The 10000-nt window shown below is 32.9% G+C and overlaps 1 non-coding gene across 1 annotated transcript; it reads left to right on the plus strand.

The window, feature by feature from the left end:
* Positions 1 to 824: 824 nt before the first annotated feature.
* Positions 825 to 904, plus strand: TRNAL-UAG (transfer RNA leucine (anticodon UAG)). The gene has a single exon. It is a non-coding gene; the product is annotated as a tRNA-Leu (tRNA).
* The last annotated feature ends 9096 nt before the right edge of the window (positions 905 to 10000 follow it).

The following is a 10000-nucleotide window of genomic DNA, read 5'->3' on the forward strand; positions in this document are numbered from 1 at the left end:
CTTATTCTTTAGTAAAATCAAGATCATTTTCGAGCGGTAATGAGCATCCAAAACCAAAGGGTTTTTCTGGGCAACAAACAAATAATAAGATTTTGGAATAATATGAATTGACTTATCAAAAAAGAATTCCAATTATTTAATAATTTGGATTCTTCTTTGAATGTACTTTTATGTGTCGAATTACTCGGTACAATATTCTTAGAACAAAAAACCCCTCTTATCTTATATATACAAGAAAAAAAAAGTTTTGTTTGGTATACTGTGTGCTAAGTATTCTTTTCCTATCAATGAACTTTTCATAATTTTCCTAATAGAATCCTCATATTCTATTAGGAAAATTATGAAAAGTGGAGTATTCTTACAATAGGACTTACAACTTCCACCTATCTTCTCCAAAATCATAAGGTTAGTAAATCTTATTAATAAGAGCATAAAGACTTTCATTCTAGAAATTTTTAAAAAATCCAAAAAGCCTTTTCTATTTATCCATTTTATTTTAATTTCATCATTAAATAGAAACCCTTTTGGATTTTTTTCATTGTATTGAAAGAATTTTCAAAATGTAAAGGGGAAATTAATTAGAAAAAATTAGTTCTATAATTGCAAGTTAGAAAAAAGAAGTTCCAACTCTTTCAAGCAGTGTTTGTGTTTCTATTGGGCAAAGCAAGAGTTTATTGTAAAAAAAAAAAATGGAAACGATACTACCAAACGAAGTCTATTTTAATGAAAACTCTAATGTTCCTAAATTTTATGGACTTTCCCAATATCGACGATTCCCAAGATAATAGCTATTATTCTTTTAAGTTACCTATTATTTGAAGTTAGCCGCCATGGTGAAATTGGTAGACACGCTGCTCTTAGGAAGCAGTGCTCAAGCATCTCGGTTCGAATCCGAGTGGCGGCATTCTTGAAAAAGAATACAATAGATTAGAAATCAATTCGAAATTTACAATTTTGTAATGGGACCTTCCCCTTATGCTATTTGCAACTTTAGAACATATACTAACTCATATCTCTTTCTCAACGATTTCAATTGTGATTACGATTCATTTTATAACCTTATTAGTTCGTGAACTTGGAGGATTACGCGATTCGTCAGAAAAAGGAATGATAGTTACTTTTTTCTCTATAACAGGATTCTTAGTTTCTCGTTGGGCTTCCTCGGGACATTTTCCATTAAGTAATTTATATGAGTCATTGATCTTCCTTTCATGGGCCCTGTATATTCTTCATACCATTCCTAAAATACAGAACTCTAAAAATGATTTAAGCACAATAACTACGCCAAGTACTATTTTAACGCAAGGCTTTGCCACATCGGGTCTTTTAACTGAAATGCATCAATCCACGATACTAGTACCTGCTCTACAATCTCAGTGGTTAATGATGCATGTCAGTATGATGTTATTAAGCTATGCAACTCTTTTGTGCGGATCCTTATTATCTGCCGCTATTCTAATCATTAGATTTCGAAATAATTTCCATTTCTTTTCTAAAAAGAAAAAAAATGTTTTAAATAAAACATTTTTCTTTAGTGATATTAAATATTTTTATGCAAAAAGAAGTGCTTTAAAAAGAACCTCTGTCCCTTCATTTCCAAATTATTACAAATATCAATTAACGGAGCGTTTGGATTCTTGGAGTTATCGTGTCATTAGCCTAGGATTTACCCTTTTAACCGTAGGTATTCTTTGTGGAGCAGTATGGGCTAATGAGGCCTGGGGATCCTATTGGAATTGGGATCCTAAGGAAACTTGGGCATTTATTACTTGGACCATATTCGCAATTTATTTACATAGTAGAACAAATCCAAATTGGAAGGGTACGAATTCTGCACTTATAGCTTTGATAGGATTTCTTATAATTTGGATTTGTTATTTTGGTATAAATCTATTAGGAATAGGCTTACATAGTTATGGTTCGTTTACATTAACACCTAAATGATTACATAAAATAAAACCTTCATGAAATGAAGGTTTTTACTTTTATGTTTTATTTGAGAACCCCTTGAACGCCTTATCAAAGGGTTCTCAAAATTCGAGATAGATCTAATTATACTTTTTTACTTATTTCTGCATTATATACTTTTTTACTTATTTCTGCATTAATAGAGCAGACGAGTAAAAAAAAGCAAACCTATTTAGGATAATAATTGGATAAGAGAGCCTCTACCCTGTCAACGGATAGGGAGAGAACAAAATCTGGATAAATACCAATTCCTATTACTGGTAAAAAGATACAGATTAAAATAAAGAGTTCTCGTGGTCCAGAATCCACAAAATTTGCGTTTGGAACATTAAATAGCTTGTATCCATAGAACATCTGGCGTAACATAGATAATAAATAAATAGGAGTTAATATCATTCCAATTGCCATTACAAAAGTAATTAGTGTTTTTGGCATTAACAGAAATTTTGGACTAGTAATTAGTCCAAAAAATACTACTAATTCTGCGACAAAACCACTCATTCCTGGTAAGGCAAGAGAAGCCATTGAAAAGCTACTAAACATGGTAAAAATTTTAGGCATTGGGATAGATATTCCCCCCAGTTCTTCGAGATAAACAAGACGCATTCTATCAGAAGCGGTTCCTGCCAAGAAAAAAAGTGTAGCACCAATAAATCCATGGGATAATATTTGTAAAATAGCTCCATTGAGTCCAATGTTGGTTATGGAACCAATTCCTATAATTATGAAACCCATGTGAGATACAGAGGAATAAGCTATTCTTTTTTTGAAATTTCGTTGACCAAGAGAAGTTGAAGCTGCATAGATTATTTGGATCGCTCCTATTATTACTAACCAGGGCGAAAATAGATAATGAGCATGAGGTAACAATTCCATGTTGATCCGAATCAATCCATATGCTCCCATCTTTAATAATATTCCCGCTAAAAGCATACATGTACTATAATGTGCTTCCCCATGGGTATCTGGTAACCACGTATGTAGGGGTATAATCGGCAATTTGACAGCATAAGCAATAAGGAAGCCAAAATATAAAAGTATTTCCAAGGTTGCAGGGTATGATTGATTAATTAATCTTTCCAAATCTAATCCTGGTTCGTTGGAACCATATAAGCCCATACCCAGAACTCCGATTAAGAAAAAAATGGAACCGCCTGCAGTATACAAAATAAACTTTGTAGCTGAATATAGACGCCTCTTCCCCCCCCACATGGATAAAAGTAAGTAAACAGGAATTAATTCTAACTCCCACATGATAAAAAAAAGTAAAAGGTCTCGCGAAGAAAATAATCCTATTTGACCACTATACATTGCGAGCATCAGGAAATAGAATAATCGCGAATTCCGTGTAATTGGCCAAGCTGCTAAAGTAGCTAAAGTAGTGATAAATCCTGTCAATAAAATAGATCCTAATGAAAGTCCATCGATTCCCAATCTCCAGTGGAAATCGAAGACATCTATCCATTTATAATCCTCCTTTAATTGGATTAAGGGATCCTCCAGTTGGAAATGATAACAGAACGCATAAGTCATTAGAAGGAATTCTAATAAACAAATAGATATAGTATACCACCTAACGACTTTGTTTCCCTTATGAGGTAAAAAGAAAATTAATGAACCTGCAAATATCGGCAAAACAACAAGTATTGTTAACCAAGGAAAATAACTCATGATAAAGTGATAAAGACAAGATACGTTTTGACCAGAAAAGCCCGTGCTCGATTATTTCGAGCACAGGCTTCTTCGGTAAAGAGGAATCAGACGATTCGAGTGAAGTTTTTTGTAACGTATCAATAAGATAGAGCCATGCTACGTGTTGTTTCAGGCCCTAAATAAACGCGGACACTTAAAAAATCTGTCGGGCAGGCAGATTCACATCTCTTACAACCCACACAATCTTCGGTTCTCGGCGCGGAAGCAATTTGCTTGGCTTTACATCCATCCCAGGGTATCATTTCTAATACATCTGTTGGACAAGCTCGTACACATTGAGTGCATCCTATACATGTATCGTAAATTTTTACGGAATGTGACATTGGATCTATAAATTTTTCTTTTCAACATAAAATTTTTCGATCTGGTAAAAATGAAATTAGTACTATAATGAGTCATATGTATTGTAGACACCAGACGAAGCAATGGTTTATCCAAACTTCAAAAAAAAAATCTATTTTTTAATCTGTTTGTGAGAAAGCGTGAAGAGAGCCAAGAGACTTTAATTTTGGATTTCAACAATAAATAAGAAATAAGAAAGAATTTTACGAATTGTACAGACGAATTCGAATTAGCCAATAAATTGGCTATCGTCTTTTCAATATAAATTATTGCAATATTCAAATTGCAATATCAATGAATTACAAATACAAAAATTCATTTAAGTGAAAAAGAATACTATGCAATAATCTACTAAAAAAAATGGATATTCTCAAATAATACTAAGAAAATAGTATTGATTTCTATTTATTTTAATATGTGCGCCTTTGTTTAGAGGATTCTATGTCTAATTATTCAAAAGTCTAATTATTCAATAAATTAGATTGATTGATACGAGTGGATTTCCTATTACGATGGATGGAAGAAAGAATGGATAGTCCAATAGCGGCTTCAGCAGCTGCAAGGGCTATAACAAAAATTGCGAAAATATCTCCTTTTAATTGGCGACTATCAAATAGATCAGAAAATGTTACGAGATTTAGATTAATTGAATTCAGTATAAGTTCAAGACATATTAGAGCTCTAACCATGTTTCGGCTTGTGATCAATCCATAGATACCAATCGAAAATAAATAGACACTCAAAAAAAGTACATGCTCAAACATCATTAACTAACTCCTTATCAATCTCGATTCATTTCAATATGAGGGCAAGAATTGAACCGATTCAATTAATTACAATAGAACAATTACACAACAAAAGAAAAAAAAAAAAAAAAAAAAGGAGGTATTTGTTGGCAGTAGATGGATTTTACTAAATCAAAATTGTGATTCTTTAGTTATTTATTTTAGATTTGCAATTCTTATAATTTGTACTTTTTCTAAGTTTTCTTATTGCCGAGCCATAGTAATTGCACCTATTAAAGAAACTAGAAGAATTATGGAAATGAGTTCAAACGGAAGATAAAAATCGGTTGCTAAATGAATTCCAATTTGTTGAACATTATTTATGAGACCCTGTTCTACTATTTGGTTTGATCTTGTAGTCCAAAGAATTCCATACCACGACGTATCTGGGATAGTAGTCATTAGTGAAAAAACAATAGTTATACAAACGAGTGAAGTGAACCCATCTCCAATAGTCCAATAATTCTTATCTTTAGACCATTCTGAGCCATTTACGAACATTACAGCGAATATGATCAAGACATTTATGGCTCCCACATAAATAAGAAGTTGTGCGACAGCTACAAAGTAGGAATTTAATAAAAAATAGAATAAGGATATACAAACAAGAACTAATCCCAGCGAAAAGGCAGAATAAATGGGGTTGGTAAGTAATACTACTCCTAGACCCCCTAGTAGAAGAACAAATCCCCCAAATAGCATAAGAATCTCATGTATTGGTCCAGGTAAATCCATTATGGATAAAAAGAAATTAATAGTATAAAATTTTTCATGAACTGACTAAAACTAAAGGATTCAAGGAAGGAAAAAAGGATTAGGGTATTTTTTTGTGTATAAACTTATAGTTATAAATTATATTATATCACGAAAATCTAGTCTGATTTAAAATAAGAAATAATTTCCAATAAGCAGTAGTTTTTCGTTTTTCTTTATAGTTTAATTTTAAAGTTTAATAAAGAATTATTAGATTTTTATAACAGAAAGACAAAATCAAAGTTTAGTAATCAGTAATCGTTCTTGAATTCGAAGATTTTTCTTTGTTTATTTTACTTTCAGACGAATTCCTAATTGTTTGAATTGTGTAATCTCCCATTATGGAGATTGGTAACCGACTTAAAGCAATTTGATTGTAATTCAATTCATGACGATCATAGGTAGAAAGTTCATATTCTTCAGTCATTGATAAACAGCTTGTTGGACAGTACTCAACACAATTGCCACAAAATATACAAACTCCGAAATCAATACTATAATTAAGCAATTGTTTTCTTTTAATATCCTTTTCAAATCTCCAATCCACAACGGGTAAATCTATCGGACATACGCGAACACATACTTCACAAGCAATACATTTATCAAATTCAAAGTGGATTCGCCCTCGGAAACGCTCTGGTGTAATTGATTTTTCATAAGGGTAGTGAATCGTTATAGGTAAACGATTTGTGTGGGATAAGGTAGTTATGAAACTTTGACCTATGTACCTTGTAGCACGTATTGTTTGTTGACCATAACTCATGAACCCAGTTACCATAGGGAACATATTCATTCTAAATATCTATGAAAAAGATATGTTTCTTTCTCTTGTTTGAGAGAGCTTTTGTGTTGAAAATATTCTTACTATTATTGTATTATCTTATTTATAGTGAAACAAGTTGAGAAGAGGTTGTTAATAAGAGATTGCCCAGGGAAATAGGTAAAAGAAATTTCCATCCAAGATTTAATAACTGATCCATTCTCATCCTCGGTAAAGTCCATCTTATTGTGATAGAAATGAAGAGAAATAAATAAGCTTTAGTTAATGTAATAAATATACCCATTGTCATTTCCAAAATTCCAACTGCTTTATTCATTTGGAAAAAATCAAAAAAGGATATATAGGGAATAGATAAATTCCACCCGCCCAAGTAGAGAACTGTTACAAATAAAGAAGAAACTAATAAATTTAGGTAAGAAACAAGATAAAATAAACCATATTTGATACCGGAATATTCAGTTTGGTAACCTGCTACTAATTCTTCCTCCGCTTCTGGTAAATCAAAGGGTAATCTTTCACATTCTGCCAAAGAAGAAATTAAAAAAACCAGAAAACCTATAGGCTGACGCCAAATATTCCATCCAAAAAAACCGTATTTTGACTGTGCTTCAACTATATCAACTGTACTTGAACTGTTAGATAATCATAGTCGGTGATAACATCACAGTTCCCACCGCTATTTCAAAACCGTACATGAAACCTTAGCTTCATACGGCTTCTCTATGATCAGAAAAAGGAAAGGACTGTTTTGTTCCTAGCCCCGGGGGCGTAGATAGAATTAGATAAAATAAAATAGATTTGAAAGTCCTAAATTAGACCAAAGGAATTCCGTCTGCTAGAATAAGAAAAAGCGCTTCCGAATTGATCTCATCCTTTATAATATAATGAAAATTTTTCTTTGTTCAGTAATAACTTAATCTTGGAATAAAACACTTGTTACTTGTTATAGGAATTCAATTAATAAATGGAAAGAGTTGGGTATTAGTTCATGAGCAATTCTGCATGAATATGGATAGAGGAAGGAAATAATGAAAATTTTTTCTAGTGCACTCCATATCTTTTTTACTATTCTTCTTTCCCCAGGGAGGGGGTATTTAAAAAGAAAAAATGGATAAAGGGTTAATTCGTTCTTGATAGCCATTTCCTTAACAAGTGAATGGGAACATACTCTGGATCGGAATCCGAAGAAAGTACTACTTGATAATTTCTACAAATTGCAAGTCCTTATTATGATTCCTTTTATGGGCAAAAATCTCTAATGTTTTAGATTTTCCATTACTAATCCTTTATGTACTTTAGTGTTCCTAACCCTTCACTAACTTTTGGTGGATTCTTCTTATGGATTATTAAGTTATAGTAATAACTAGGAGTATTCTAGTAATGGAATTCCATATCGTGAATCCTTTATTCTTGGCCGCTTCAAGATATGATGACTAATTAAAAAATATCAACCTTGGGATAAAGAGTTTACACTGCTTATGTTTACTTCCACTTTTTTCTTGTACGTAGGAAATGAGATTTTTTCTTTTTACTACAAATTTATAAGCTGTTTTGTTTCACTCATATAGCTATCTAGTTTAACTTACCAACCCAAATACTAAATAAGAAAAGGAATATAAATAGTTAATGGATTTTATAGGAAAAAGATCTATTTTAACGAATCACACGTAGAGATATTGCTAGCACACAAAAAGTTAATGGTATTTCATAACTAATGGATTGAGCAGCAGCTCGTAGACCGCCTGAAAAAGAATATTTATTATTTGAGCTATATCCTGCCATAAGAAGACCAATAGGAGCTATACTTGAAATGGCAATCCATAAAAAAACACCAATACTAAGATCGGCTAAAACAAAATGATATCCCAAAGGGATAACTAAAAAACTTAATAAAACTGATATGACTGCTATAGAGGGTCCAATGCTAAATAAAGAAATATCTCCTCGGGATGGCAGAATATCTTCTTTAAAAAGTAGCTTAGTCCCATCTGCTATAGCTTGAAGCAGGCCCAGGGGGCCAGCATATTCAGGACCAATACGTTGTTGTATCGACGCAGATATTTCTCTTTCTAACCACACAATTACGAGTACCTCTATTGTTATTCCCAAAAGGAGGGTCAAAATGGGTAGAATCGATATCAGTCCATAGACTTCTTTTAATAATTCCAATTTCGAAAAAGAATTGATAGTTTCTACCTCTACCCTATCTATTATCATTTCAACGATCAACTTCCCCCATAATGATATCTATACTACCTAATATCGTCATGATATCAGCCAATTTCATTTTTTTAACTAGCTGAGGAAGAATTTGCAAATTAATAAACCCGGGTGGACGGATTTTCCATCTCCAGGGGAAAAGGCTATCATCTCCTACTAGATAAATCCCTAATTCACCTTTTGGGGCTTCTACTCTTACATAAAGCTCTTGTCTTGACAATTCAAAATTGGGCGAAGGTTTTTTACCAAGAAATTTATACTCAAAATCATTCCATTCAGAATTATTTTCTTTCTTAAAGCGTCGGACTTCTAAATTTTCATAAGGTCCTCCAGGAATTTTTTCTACAGCTTGTTGAATTATTTTGATGGATTCCCTCATTTCACCAATTCGTACTAAATAGCGAGCTAACGAATCCCCTTCTTTTTGCCATTGGACTTTCCAATCAAATTGGTTGTAAGACTCATAAGGATCTACTTTACGAAGATCCCATTGTATTCCAGAAGCTCGTAACATCGGTCCCGATAAGCCCCAATTTACTGCTTCTTCTCCGCTAATAAAACCTACTCCTTCAACTCGCTCTAAAAAAATTGGATTCTGTGTAATAAGTTGTTGATATTCAACAACTCCGCGTAAAAAATAATCACAGAAATCTAAACATTTATCGATCCATCCATAAGGTAGATCGGCGGCTACTCCTCCGATGCGAAAGTAATTGTGCATCATTCGCATACCTGTAGCAGCTTCAAATAGATCATATATTAATTCTCTCTCTCTAAAAATATAGAAAAAAGGAGTCTGTGCGCCGAGATCCGCCATAAAAGGTCCAAGCCATAGCAAGTGAGAAGCTATCCGGCTTAATTCTAACATAATTACCCTAATATAGCTGGCTCTTTGTGGTATTTGAATATTCTCCAAGAATTCTGGTGCATTTACTGTTATTGCTTCTGTAAACATAGTAGCTAAATAATCCCACCTTGTTACATAAGGTAAGTATTGTATAATAGTTCGGTTTTCCGCGATTTTTTCCATTCCTCTGTGTAAATACCCTAATATGGGTTCACAATCAATAACATCCTCACCATCGAGAGTAACGATCAGTCGAAGAACACCATGCATTGATGGGTGTTGAGGGCCCATATTGACTATCATGAGATCTTTTCTTGTAAGCGGTAGACTCATATCCTTTCTTCCTTAATTCATTATTCCATGAAAATGGATTATTCCATGAATTCCTCAAAGCGAGGCTCATCAAAATGAAAAATCTAAGACTACTATAAGACTACTAAAAAAATAATAAACAAGAAAAAAATTTGAACGATTAAATTACTGCTCCCGAATATTCAACTGACCGATTAATTTCTTATAACGTACTCTATTTTTCTTTGCCAAATAAGCCAGCAAACGTCGACGTTTTCCCAAAAGTCTTCGTAGACCTCT

Source organism: Triticum urartu, unplaced genomic scaffold, assembly GCF_056163025.1.
Source record: "Triticum urartu cultivar PI428250 unplaced genomic scaffold, HENAU_Tu73 scaffold2, whole genome shotgun sequence".
Lineage (NCBI taxonomy): Eukaryota > Viridiplantae > Streptophyta > Magnoliopsida > Poales > Poaceae > Triticum > Triticum urartu.